The following is a 14343-nucleotide window of genomic DNA, read 5'->3' on the forward strand; positions in this document are numbered from 1 at the left end:
AACATGTTAAAAAAGAAAACATTATATGGGTAACTGTTTTGCTTACAATTTTTAAATATGGTATTGCAGATTTTATTTTCCCAAAATTGATGTGGACTTGAAGAACAAAGAAAAGAAGTGTTATACTAAACCACTAATCATTCTAACAATAATTGCTCCCAAAGTGTGTGTGTCCTTCCTAAAGGTTCAAATGTTAAGTATGTGGGTGATTTTCAGCATAACTCTAAGAATCAAGCTAAAAATAGTTTAGTGTTCCAGAAATTCCTCTCTGCAGAGCTTAGTCAACCTTCCCATCAGAACCCACAGATGAATTCACCTATCACTTCCTTTGAGTTGTGATCACCAGTAATGAGCACCACCACCCACCTGGGACATCTATAGGCCACTCATTGCATTGTCTCTGCCCTGAGCATGCTAAACTTCCCTATTGCTAAAATGGTTTTGTGGGCCAGTGAACTGAGTTCAGGTTTCTTGGAGCCACTGCTTAATTTTATAGGTTGTGATACTGGAATTTTTGGCATTGAACTTTGTAAGTAGCGATGCATTTATTTGTGTTAGTATACCTGACAACAGTAGCTCTGCTTGTGAATGTAAAGAAATGCATCCTAACTGCCCCTAAATAATTGAAGGGTCAATGTCTGTGTGAACAACTGATAATTTGATTTGTTAATGCAGAGAATTTCTGCAAGAAGTTAGGTTTAGCTGTCTCGGAGAAGTGACAGACCAGTGCAAAAAGAATCCCCTTTCTTGCTGTATGGAACTTCATCTCTGAGTCAAGGAAGCTAGAAGTTCATTACTTGATATGAATTTTCTAAACAAATTTTTAAGATATGGTTGCTTAAAATATGGGATTTCTGGACTGTATAGCAGTATCTGTAGTATGCTTTCAAAAGTCTTGTATACTAGATTATAGTAGAATGTGCCCCCAAATGTATTTCTATCTTCCTTCTGAAATACAGATTCCCTAAAGGAAAACATCTGAATGTCTCCCATATGGCCCGACTTTCAAAGCTACAGAATAATTAGTAGTTTTCATTATAAAAGTAGTTTATCTGCATTCCGTGTAAGCCTAGTACTTTGTGTAGATACAGAAAGCTTACAAAACATACTGTAGTATAGCGATATTACATACAAGAGATGCTTTGACATTGAAAATATTATTTATTCTTATTTTACTAGGTTGCTAAATCTTAATGGCAATATATTCAGATCAAACCAAAGTACACAGCTCATTACCAATAGTACCCAATTACAGTATTAATAATTTAAAAAGCTGGTGAATGTCAAATAGAAAAGAACAAAATAAATATTTTCAAAATTAATTAGCAATCCCCTATTACCTCATCCCATCTTTGTTCTGTTATGGATGTTTGTTTTACTTTGTATATTTCAGTCTGCTCTTAGATATTCAATCTGCAGAAGATTTTTCCCATTTCTAATCTAATGACTATATCTATAATTTGTGCTTTAGCTTCCTATATTATTCTGTAATTCTAATACTTGAGCTGAATGTTATGTAAAGGAGAAAAAGTTATTAGAGCTGAATATTAGCAAAGTTTTTCAACTGTTACATAACAATTTGTCTCACCTGGTGAGTCTGTAACACATGACAAAGGAAATTTGACAATTACCTCAGCCAGATTCCTGAAATTTGACCTAGTACTCAAACCTTTATTGCTTTTGTCTTTCTTGAGGCCGATGCATTTATTTTATTTTTCCTGTCAAATGATGGCTGAATGCCACCTGGTATCCATGCCTTTGTTCTTGTGAGGGCCCTTGGAGAAAAGCAGTCACATAATTTCACTTGGTACATGTCTTTTTTTTATTTTCCCAGACTCCTACCGGGATAGAAGACATTGGTTAGAATATTAGAAAAAAACATTATATTTGTTTCTTAGACTGCTGTATCAGTCTGTTGTGTGCTGTAACACTGTCAAGATAAACATACAGCTATATCTCATGTAGTTGTTATAGTCATAACCACTTCATCATATTTCAGCATCGAGCTAGTAAGGCAGTTAACAACAAAAAACTACACACAAAATGTTTCTTTTAGTCAGAAAATGCATGCATTCCAATAGCACAGCTTTTGCACTTTATTCCTAAAACTGTACTTACCAAAGGTGCTAAACTGAATAGGCCTCTGTTTATTTTTATTTTGGGGAAAACAAATGTGAAAACATACCCTGATATCATGGTATGAAAGTCCGACTGTAACTATCATGACATTATGAAGAACTGCAGAATCTGATGCTGACTCCTGCTATTTAGCACACATAATTTTTAATCTTGCTATCTCAAATAATGCAAGCTGTTTAAAGGAATGATGCTAAAACCAGAAGGATTTTCTGAGGATTATGTTTAGTAAGATTCTGATAGCAAGACTCTAGAAAAATCTTACAAGACTGGGAACTTTCAGATGATAAAGATGAAGCAAGCCATTTCTCCATTTGCCCCCATAAGGGAATGCATCTCAGAGGGATGTTGTTGCAGCTCTCTCTAACTTTTACTGAAATTTGTGTTAGATTTTGCACGAAGCTTATCCAGTCACTTGATAGCTTAACAGAACTAGTTAATAGCTATTCCATTGGGTAGGAAAGGAAAATCTAAGTATGCTAAAAATACCCAAATATATTAAAACAAATGCTCAGTTTTCACGGAAGAAATAATTCAATTATCTATCTTAAGTTATTGCTTATCAGTGAAGCTGCTGATAATTACTATACCTCTAGACGCCAAGTAATGGTTTCTTCTTGATAAATGAATGTTGGGAACCATCATATACTGTTTAGTAAATGCCCAGCAGAGCAGTGTTCAAAAGTTGAATTTTCATACTGTTTTAAGGCTATTGCACTACCTTTTGATTTTAGCTTTTCTGATGTGGGAACAATTAATTGATTATCATCTTATAATGATAATTCCTGTCTTCTCTATTTTGTTTCTATCATTAAATCTGAAAGCAATTTACAGTGGAGGTCAATGTTATTATTATTACTCCTTTGCAGGAAAAGCAGAAGTGAAATGACTTGTCCAGCACATCCAGAGGCTGAATCAGGAAGGGACATGTAAATGCATGAAATAAAATTAGGTTCTGTTGTCAAGCGGGCGGTGCTGTCTTCCTTGCACAATAGAGTGCAGGGGGAAAAATCCTATTTGTTTCATCTTATTTATGTCATAGGGTAGGTGGTTGCTTAAAAAAGGTGGTGGTCTGATTTGACAGCACATACTGGATATAAACCAACTCTAAGTCTGGCATGAATAAACACTTACCTAGACTACATGGTGGGTTTATATACTGATGTTGTAAATCTGACATCATCTGCCAGTATTTTAACCTGGATATTTCAAGAAACAAAACAAAACAAAAAATCCCATTCTAATTTATTTAGATCAGGTTCTGATTAAACGTTTATACTTTAGTAAAAAAATCAGCCCAAATAATTAGGAAGTTAATTTATTTACTGTAGCAGACTTGAGTAAATGGGACCCTCTTTGAAAACGTACTTTTTTGAGTTAATTAAGTGAAAGAAAATTCACTTGCTTTTGCTTACCATTGATTTTCCTCTTGGTAAAATATTCAACAGCTCTCTACTACAGCCACCGAAAGAACATTGTGCCCCTTTGGCACAGACTAGTAAACAAGTCCCACAGAGCTTGGAAGATTATCAGCTGCTGAGGAAGCAGACGTTTGACTGTGAGCCTGTAGACATACACAGCAGGGTGCATAAAATAAGGTAAAAATAATTGTGCCAATGTGTCTGGTTGAGAAATTCAAAATTCCTGCAAGTGAGAAAATAAACAAACATATGAGATGGAAAATTGTAGTAACATCAGAGTGAGGTTGTTGGTGGATTTGCTGCTTGAGAGCAGTTTTGCTCTTTGTATTTTGCAGAGAGGAGCAAAAGTATTGGGTTGTGGATGTCTGACAAAAAAAGGAAAAGGACGGGAAGACAAAGTTGTAACTGAAAGCATAATTTAAAATAATTGAAGATGGGAGAAACACAGCAGACTTCTGATATTGATCCTTAATAGGTATAAATTACTACAAATATCAGTGGACTGATTTATACAATTTATACCAATTTTTGTAGTTATCCTTCCTGAACTCTATCCCCAGGAAGAAAATAATGGTATTAAATCTATCATAAATTGTGAGAGGAAAAGAAATTAATGAATTAAAAATAAAAGAAGTCACTTAAGGGTTTTGCTTTTTCTGTGTCTTGGGTAGAGAAGATGTGCTCCATAGCTTTTGCCTCATATGCTGCAAAAGGTGCAAGATTCTCCATGACAGCATCTTTGAGCCTCTGAATTTGGTGTGAATGTGAGGAGTGGTACTGAGAAGAGGTTGTGGCTGAGATGTCAGCCATTCTGTTGTATACTTTCTTACAGAGGGATGCAGTCAGAAGAGACAGAGTTTGAGACCTTTAGGCTATACAAATACTACTCACAAAATCACAATCTCAGGAATGGCAGGGCTCATGGTATGTTGTCTCCAATGAATGCTGGCCTAAGGACAACATTTGCATAAAACTGCTGGGTAGGACTGTCAGCATGCTGTGATTGGGTTTGAAGGCCAAAATAAGGCAGAGGTACGCTGAGGAACAGTGGGATCCAGAAGGCAGCTTCTGGGCACATCTGGGGTTTGCTGACAAATTAAAGCAAGTGGATCTGGGCCTGCAGGCATCTTCAGTGCCTGTATCAGCAGAAGAGTATCCAGCACATCACAGAAAAGAGCCAGAGCACACATGGTTAGACTCAATATGTATGCATGATCATTTCAATCACAGAAGGCCAGAACAGAACAATGAGAAAATTAGCATTATGTGAGAAAACCATAAAATGAGTAGTCAGGTAAGGTTTGAACAGCTTTCTAGCTTATTTTTCCTTGTGCATACTCACTCCAGAATATCCATTCAGCATACTTTGATTAATATTCCCACAAATTGTTGCTGTAAGTGGCTTTCCTGATTTCCTCTTTTTTACAAGGGTGCCTTGGACTGTGCTTTTTGTTAACTGTCAACTACTGCTACTGTAGCACTGCCTCACTTCTTGCTTTTGTGTCATACATCTGTAGGAAACAAATCAGACATGAACTGTGAAATTTACTTGTTTTTTCTTTTTCTTCACTGATGGATTTCACTCCTTTTTTTGCATGTTGCAGCAAGTGTCCCTCTGTTTTAAGTGTCTACTAAGTCATTGATCTAAAAGAGATTCAAATACAAGTACAAAAAATGAGCTGGTGTGACATGCAAAATCCTCATGTAGATTTTCTTCTACTTTGCAATAGGTTTTGTGGTTTTTTTGTTTTTTCTACAACATTGTAGAAAGCAGTACACAAACTTATTTGAGCTTATTTGGACTTACTGGTATTACCAGCACATGGTGATATGGGCTTACTAAAGTGGTTCAGCAAAGGGCCACAAAGATAATTGTAAGGGATCGAAGCATCTTTTGTATGTGGAGAGGCTGAGAGAGATGTGAATGTTCAGCCTGGAGAAGAGGAGGCTCGGGAGGAGACCTTATCAGTGGTTATTCCCTCCTGATGGGAAGGAATGAAGAGAGCCAGGCTTTCCTCAGTAGTGGCCACTGAGAGAGTAAGAAGCAGTGGGAACAAATGAAAAAATATGAAATTCCATCTTAACACAAGAAAGCACTTTTTTATTCTGAGGGTGACTAGGCACTGGTGCAGGTTGCTCAGAGGGCAACTGAACACGTTTCTGAGCAACTGTCTGTAGGTGCCCCGGCTTGAGTAGAGGGGTTGGCCTTAGATGATCTCAATAGGTCCCTTCCAACCCCAACTATTCCATGAATCTATGATTCATTGCAGTTCTTTTCACTGTGTTTTATAATTAATGCTTGCCTGAAAGACTGAGATTAGATCATTATTCTGTATTTATTTGTTTGTAAGCAATCTTTTTACCTAGTAGTCCTGAAATATTCTTTTTTCTCCTCTCCATTACATATTTACAGTTCCATGATAATCTTTTTTCAGAATTATTTCATATAATCTTTGTAAGTTTGTCTTTTTTTCAGGGAACTGATGTGAATAACACCCATAATACTGTAAATGTAGAAGTCAAATGTTACAAAGTCAAGTGCTTGATTAATTTCTACTCAGCAAAAGCATTTAAAAGTCCAGCATTAAGCTGGCTGTTCTATTCCTTTCTGAAATAAACAATTGTCGGTAGATGTTTGTCATTTCCATGTTGAGATGACCAAACAGTCTAATATATGCGTGGCCCTTTCCCCTCTCAGTTCTTGGTCTAGTCTTGCAGTCTTATCTCTTACCTCTTTCCTTGCTTTTCAGGATCAGTGCTATGTCGGCTGGGAATTTTCCCATTGTGTTTCAGTCCACCTGTTTTACTAAAGGGAGTTTGTATATGTTACTATAATGGCAAAATGGGTATCTTTTGAGACAGTGGCTGCCATTTCTGGTTTTCTGAAAGGTGCAGAAAGTTTGCTACTAGACTCTGATGCATTTATTCAGTTATACATTTTAAAGGAATTTGCTATCAATATTTATTATCAATATTATTTTTTAATCACAGAAATATAACTTTCTAAAAAAATCTCTTGAATGCCTAAATAATATTCTAATTTTCAATTTTTGTATCACAGATAATTGTATATAGGTGCCAATCGAGGGATGGTGTAGATTAATGATTGACAGTACGCTGATTATTTAAGGGTTTCACACATTTTCTAGTATACCCATTCTGTGCCCTTCACAGCATTTCTGGGTAGGTGGATAAAGTCTGTTGTTGCACATTTCTTTGATCAAGAACTGAGGATAACTCAGCTTTGTATGGAATTTGAAATTATATGTTCTGACTTGTTTCAAAACTGGATGGTTCTGGCAGTGGTTTTGGGTGTATGATTTTATGGTTACTTATTTTTTTACACAGATTAAGCATTTTCAGTAAAAATCAAGCACACGCTAGAAGAAAAAGGGAATACCTATACATGTTTGTTATGTTGTATCTAATAAGAAATTAGCAGTTAATGAGATGGAGTAGTTGAATATTTGAATTGAAACTGAAGTTTTTAAAACTGTTCAGGTTTTTGAAACATTAATACCTATAGTTTCCTCTTGTCTCTCCAAACCAGAACATCAGTAGTTACACTGCTTCATCTCCAAGGCCTATTTACATATGTATTTGAAGGACGTTTAAGGTGATTCTAGTTATCTCATGGCTGAAATGTGAGAGATAGCACAAGGGATCCTAGCCCACCTACATATGTGATCACATAAACCAAAAGTTAGTTATATGTATTACCTAATTTTGCTCTTTGCCATAATGATAGTTCAAAATAAGAAATACATGAAAGATAAATGTTAAATAACTTGACATGTCAAGTAGAACACCAATAAAGAGTTATTTTCATTAGCTTTAAAAACTGTCTGCTGTAAGACATGTTTATATGTACCACATAAACTTGGGATAAATCTTGTCAGTGTTTTTTCCCCTTATCAAAAAAAAAAAAAAAAAGGAAAAAAGTTATCTGTGATATTATGTCAGTTAATTAGGTGTATTTGAATCCTTCACTGCTGTTCTTGTTACCATGACATGGAAACAAGAATCATAGTACGACGAACTATCCAGAATGAACAGGCATGAAGGAATTTCTTCCTTTATCTGATTATACAAGTTGGGAAAAGCTAAGCAGAGCGTCACCAAGATGAAGGGCAGTGATAACCATTGATGGGATAAGGAGGACATGAGAGGTTTAAATAGTATATTAAACAATAAAAAGGAAAAGTAACATATGGTTTTAGAAAAAGTGAGCGAGAAGTTGAGTTGTGGCTTAATTTGGAAAACAGCTTAAAGGTTTTGGAGTCTTTGTGTGTGTTGATTTATATGAAATAGGTTTCCCACTTGCTTTGAGCCATTTAGAAGAAGTCAGTTTTTCACAGTCATCTAAATGTGCAATGTGGTGCAGTAGAACAGATGCTCTATTTTGGTGTCCTAAGGCTCAGCATATGGGACTCATGGCTTTCTGAATTAAAATAACCAATCGTCAGCTTGTGGAGAGTTTTTCAGGGCTTTCTGATGTGATCTTGGAAGATATGTTCTAATTGAGATACAGATCTACTTTTATACATGGGTGTCTAGGTCTAAATAAAAGTAGATATAATCTAAATAAAAGCATCCTATATTTCAGAAATATCTAAAGGATCTGAATTTGGGAAAGACTTTGATCTCCTCTAAAAGAAAGACTTGTATTAATAGTATGTCATAAAATATGGATTCTATAAAAATATGCAAATGTATTGGCATACCTTGGAAATAGAAGCTGTTAAGTTTGTTTTGTTGTTGTTGGTTTTTTTAATTACTGTCAGTAGTTAATCACCAAACATAGAATAACTGCAAATTCATGATACAGTTCCATGCTAAGTTCAGTTACACAGGACTCGATGTCAAGAAACTCTTGTACAACTTGTACCTGTTCATTGAACCAGGTACAGAAATTACCAGCTGTTTTCCTTCTGTAGTGAGGTTGTCCTCCTGTCCTTTACAATAACTTTCTGCTAATATTCATGTTTTTCTTGCTCTTGTTCCTGACTTCCCTTTTATTACTGTCCTGAATGCTAATGCTGTGAGACTGAAATGTCTGAAACTTTAATTACTGAAGTTTTGTCAGAATTGAGCAGCACTACAGTATGTGCTCATAGAAATATACAGCATTTGTTACTGCCAATGACTGCTCAGTTATAAATTTAATGAAGAGCATAAACATTGTCATTGTGCTTTCGGTGTTCTCCCAATTTTTTTAATCTGCTGTCTGAATGTCTTTCTTTTTAATTTTTTTTTTCCTACTACAATAAAAGAGAGATTAAATCTTAATCACATTTTAAGAAATAAATTGATTCAGCAGCAGTCTAGCTGTTTGTATCTTTTAATCACATTATTTTACACTCTTTATTTGACCAGATTTGTGTATTTATTGAACTCTGAGCATTTTGTTTCTTACATCAGAGACCTTGTGTTCCTCTAAATGCATCATTTCTGCTTGTAAATACTTTTTCTTTTCTGCCTTGCTTTGTTCTGCATTTGATTTTTTTTTTTTTTTTGTTTGTTTGTTAAAGGAAGCCAGGGAAAGTGAGAATGCAAATAGAGCACTGTGGTTTGCAGATGAACACTGTGTCAGGACATGACATCAGATACTGGGCCCTGGACTGTTGTTCTTCTGCTTTATTTCATACTATTCATTAACTGACTGATTTACTTCGTACTACTCATGGAGCAGTGAGAGAACTGGATGGAAATATGATATGGACGTTTTGATGGTGCAGCATTGCAAGCTTCCTGTTTCCTGATGGTGGTACTATAGTTTTACTCTGTCTTTCTTAATGTGAGTTTAGAACAAATTTGTTTTATTAAATTATTTTTTATTTCCAAACAAACACAATGTCTATAGAGTCATGCATCAGCACTGCAGCATCCTCTCTCTCTGCTACTTTGACAATTTGTAATAACTGAAGTAGATTAAAAACAAAATCAGAAAGAAAAAGTGATCAAACATTTGGCTGTTTAAACTAAAAAACCCTGTAGAAAAGTTATTATTCTGATGACCAAATTTGGAAATATTTTCTAGACTTGGGACACAGAAATGAGAGGCCCCTTCACGTTCTCCCATGGGTTGCATAGGACAAGCCTGTAGCTTCTGCTCTCCTTGGTGGGAAGAGAGATTTGAAACTGACTCTGCCACCTTCCCTTTGAGAGAAATTAAAAATGTCTTGGATTTTATTGATGAAAGTTGAGAACAACTGTTAAAATATTTCTGTTTTTTATGAAACAAATATCTTTTTTTCCCTTGAAGTCCTACAAATAATAGTGTAAGAGTGATTTTCAAAACAAGAATGACCTTCAGTGGTTCAATCTCCCAGTTGCGCTCTTGTCTTCCATTTAATGTTTGTCTTCTTGGACATATGAAAAAAACAGTGGATTTGGGGATGGAGTGTGGGGACTGTCAGCAATTCTGCATTGACACCACAGCTACTGAAAGAGAATGGGAGAGTAAGAGATTTTCTGGGGGTTGGAAGAATTCTGTAGGGGGAGGAATTCTTTCCAGCAGCTGGCAGGGAGGCATAGATGTCTGATGAAGGAGATATAGTCCATACATTTCTTTAGATTAAGCTGCAGGATCACCAGATCACAAAGGTGTCTTACATGCGACCTCCCTCTCTCTTACTGAGTCTCTTCTGTGAGGAGATAAAGGCTAGAGCCAAAGTTCCCAAGAATTAGATTCTACAGGGTTCTGGAAATATTTATTAATTTCAGTATTATTATTTTGATTTGAATTACATGGCAGTTTCAAAAAAAACTTTATCTCCTAATTTAGATGTGTCTGGTTGCAGTTTGCTTAACATCAGTTATATATTGGTGTAAACCACTGCCTCCAATTTCCTTTCAGCCTAAGTCTGATGCAAAAAAAACCAACAAGCCATGAAACAACAAACGTACTAGTGTAAGAACTTGCACTGACTTGTATTATTAATGAGTACTTGACTTATTTGTCATTATCCATATCAATAGCTCAAAGCAGTTGGGTCAAAATTGTCTGTTGTTGCCTTTTTGAGCTCTCTGTGAAAGTATCTACATCAATTGTCTGTGGGTTTGCAGTAGTGACTTATTGTATCTTACCTCCCACTTTAAGTAGTAAGTGCTCTTGACTAGAGAGCTGGTTCCACATGAGGAGTTAATTTTCCTAGTCACCCTTTATAATCAATATAATCAACGTAGTGGGTTTTTTTTCAGATGAAAGTAAATCTAAATAATGTGAGCTGTTTGTCCAGCAATGCCTGTTTCTACTTATTAAGGTAAAGCAAGGCTAGCAAGCTAGCTCAGATGAAGTCAGAATTAAGTGAGGTGAATCCTATCAGATCTGTCAGCTGGTTATTTTTTGTGTTGTACATGTGGTCCTGCACATTGAACCGCTGGTTCTGACACAGGCTAGTATGTGATCAAGCAGAGATCACCCTTTTGTGCCAAGAAAATGAAATGAAAGGGGCAGGAGGTATGAAAATGACCATGACTTGTATCCTGAGACAAGGTCAGTAAATAACACTTAGCTGCCATTTAGGGAACTAAATGAAGTTGTTTCCTGTCCAGAGAAATAACTCTTTAATTAGATTTTTTATGTTTAATTTAATCCAAGACTTGTAGGAAACATCAATCTAAGATCTAAGCACATGGAATTTGCAAGAGGTTGACAAAACTCTGAGGTTTTGTTCACAGTGGGATTTCCTTTGTTGCCCTTTCATGAGAGCTAAGACATTCTGAAGTGTGATAAAACTTCTGTTTCAGGCACAAAGGAACATCTGCATACTGCTCCCTGTAACAGGCATTGCAGTTCTTGCATGGACTGCAGTTACAATAGACTCACTTTGCCATGTTTCACGTCTGAGTTGGATACAGATGCTAGTGGATAGCTAGAGATCCAGACACTCATTTGCTACTGAGCAGGAAGTATATTCATCTGTGTTGTCCTACATGAGGCATGAGGTACTTTGCTTCTAACCAAACAGAGCTTTAAGCAGCAAAATCTAAGATAATATGTCTGTTTGGCATGTCTGGATCAGAGCTATTTTATAACCCCTAATCCTAAAAGAACTTAGGCACATGCTTCCTTCTTAATCACATGAACCATGCCAGAGGTCAAAGTATGGCATACTGTGTACTTGGAAGATCTCAACTGCTGTGGCAGAATTTTGAAATATGGAGAAAACTTACTGTTAAAATAAAAAGCTTTTATGGAGAAGTAACCTTCTTACCAGTTACATCAATGGTTACAAAATTCCTTCTGAACTGAAGGCTGCCCAATTACAATCAAGCATCATATCTGATGGATATGTCTCAAGGCATATGGATATAGATAAAGACCAAATGCACCAATACCTTGAATTAGAACCGAAGACAGGTGCTACATATGTTTGTATTTGACACTGTTAACTCTCCTGAAGCAATATTTCTAAAAGCTTTTAAAAAGTGTTTGCATCAGGTGGGAAAATGTGATGCCATCTGTTTACCTCACACAAGCACATGTTGGTTTGTGCAAACTAGTTATTATGGATATTATAACTGACTTGACAAGCAAACATCTGTTTGTTTCTACAAATACCAGTACTGAAGTTTGCACACACTCCCACAGACACAGAGGAGCTATCTGAGAAGTGAACTCATGCTGAACAACAGCAAATGAAGACAGCATTAAGTACTGTTCACAGCGTAATCTTCATTGTTCCTTATGGATATGAGTGGGTCTGTACTCCATCTTCTCAATTTATAATCATTTAAGTATGATTACCCTAACTTTCAACCTTTTATTTCTCTTGAATGTTATGCTTATTTCTCATCATCACAGATGTTGGTAAGATGCACATGGGCAGAAGTGTGGAAATCAGAAGGTGAACAAGGTAGGAAGCATGACACTCTGGCTGGATAGCGCTTTAAAGCCTCTGACAGCAGGATGTCTTGATATGGAGCCCTAGCAGCAAATTCAAACTTCATGTTTGTGACAGAAGACTCACAAAGGAGATGGCTACCTGCCTGTCTGGAGTTTCTGAGCTATATATGTTTTCCTTAAAATTGCAGCAGGAAGCTAGGGTGTGGAGGTGTAAGAAAGTTTGTGAGCAAAGGCTATGGGTTGAAGAAAAAAGGCAGCAATTAGCTTTGAAGAGAATGCTGGCTTCTTTAGCTTATATATCTTGGTGTTATGTGATTCTTCCTGAAACACTTGTCTCTTTCTTATTGTCATACAACAGGGATGACTCCCCCAGTGGAGCCATGCTGGCCAGAAAAGGTCAAATCTACATGTCTTTGCCAAAGCTTGCTTATCCCAAAGTGTTAAATGAAAAAAATGCTTACACCTTTGGGGACAAGTTTGTAAGTATGCAAAACAAGAACTGTTGCTCATTGCCCCTGATTCTTCTGTGAGCCATTCAGTCACTGTCAAGAGTAGCTTCTGAAGTAGGTTAGTGCAGTTGGATCATCAGAAGTAGCTTGTGGCAAGGAAATAAGAAAAGAGTAGTTTTATAAACCCATCAGATTTCATCATTTGCTTTCTCACTGAGTGCTGTGAATACAAGTAGTCCCAGCACTCTCAAAATACAGCAGGAAACCTCCACTCTTCCTATCCCAGAGAAACTGTAACCTTGAAACCAGTTTTCAGATATGTTTAGATATGTTCACAGGTAGAAGAAAATTAACTTTCCTTCCTTTGATGCTGTCTCGAACAGCTGCTAATGCTGAAATAAAATTATCCAATAGGGGCCAAATTCACCTGTGTGCACCTGTCTTCAGAGGCATTAATAATGTCTGCTAGGTTCAAATGGTTATTTTGTTTGGGGGATTTTTCACTCTTCTTGGCCACTGACCACCGCTTTAACCAAATCTGATTTCCCTTGCCTGAAACAACTTTTAAGTGTACAAATAGTGCAGACACTGACTTCTTCTGAGCTGTAGCTTCTTCTAGATTTGGTGGGTTATACGTTAGGATTTGATTCAAGGACTCACCATTGAAACAGTTAACGGTACAGTAACTTCATTATTAACCAGAATTTGTAAACTGTACCTGTGTATGTTCTTCCCGTTGTTAAGAAACAGGATTTGTTCCTGATTGGGAAATGGAATAGATTATGCCAGAATAGCAATGTAATCATGTCTTATAAATCTATTAAGATAGGTAATAATAATAATAAAAAAATATATTATGGAAACATCAAGCTTCATAAAAATGTAGTAACGCTATTGCCAAGTCTGTTCAGTGTACTGGATATTAGGCTATAATAAGAAAGGTGTTTCAAGCCACCAGTAATTTTAAGGATGAGACCAAGGAAGAGAGGGTATCCTTTCCCAATATCATATAAGTGTGCTATCATATCTTGGCAATTGTTTTAATTCCTGCTTTAATGGAATCTTTATGCTTTCTTTATTTTCCTTTTCTGTAACTCCTTATAGCCTACTTTCTTCCTCCATGTGGATGACAAGAGTGAAAAATGGGCTCATGCACAGGGTTTAAGAAAGTTTGATCCTGTAATGTACATATGCATTTCCCATTAGATTCTTATATCTAAAATGCAAATCTTCATGACATTATTTAAGAAAGTTTTTTTGCATTGCCACTGAAAAAGTGGAATACTAGATAAGGAGTGGTAATTTATGAATGAAACTATACTAAAACAATCTATTTTTGTAAATAGATATATACTTTATGTCTCCAGTTGTGGGTTTTACAGGACAAAACAGTTTTAGAGACTAGTAGCCAGTTATTGTCCCTGCTCATGGCAGGGTGGTTGGAACTAGATCTTTAAAGGTCCCTCCATTCCAACCCAAACCATTC

The sequence above is a fragment of the Falco naumanni genome, chromosome 1, assembly GCF_017639655.2.
Source record: "Falco naumanni isolate bFalNau1 chromosome 1, bFalNau1.pat, whole genome shotgun sequence".
NCBI lineage: Eukaryota > Metazoa > Chordata > Aves > Falconiformes > Falconidae > Falco > Falco naumanni.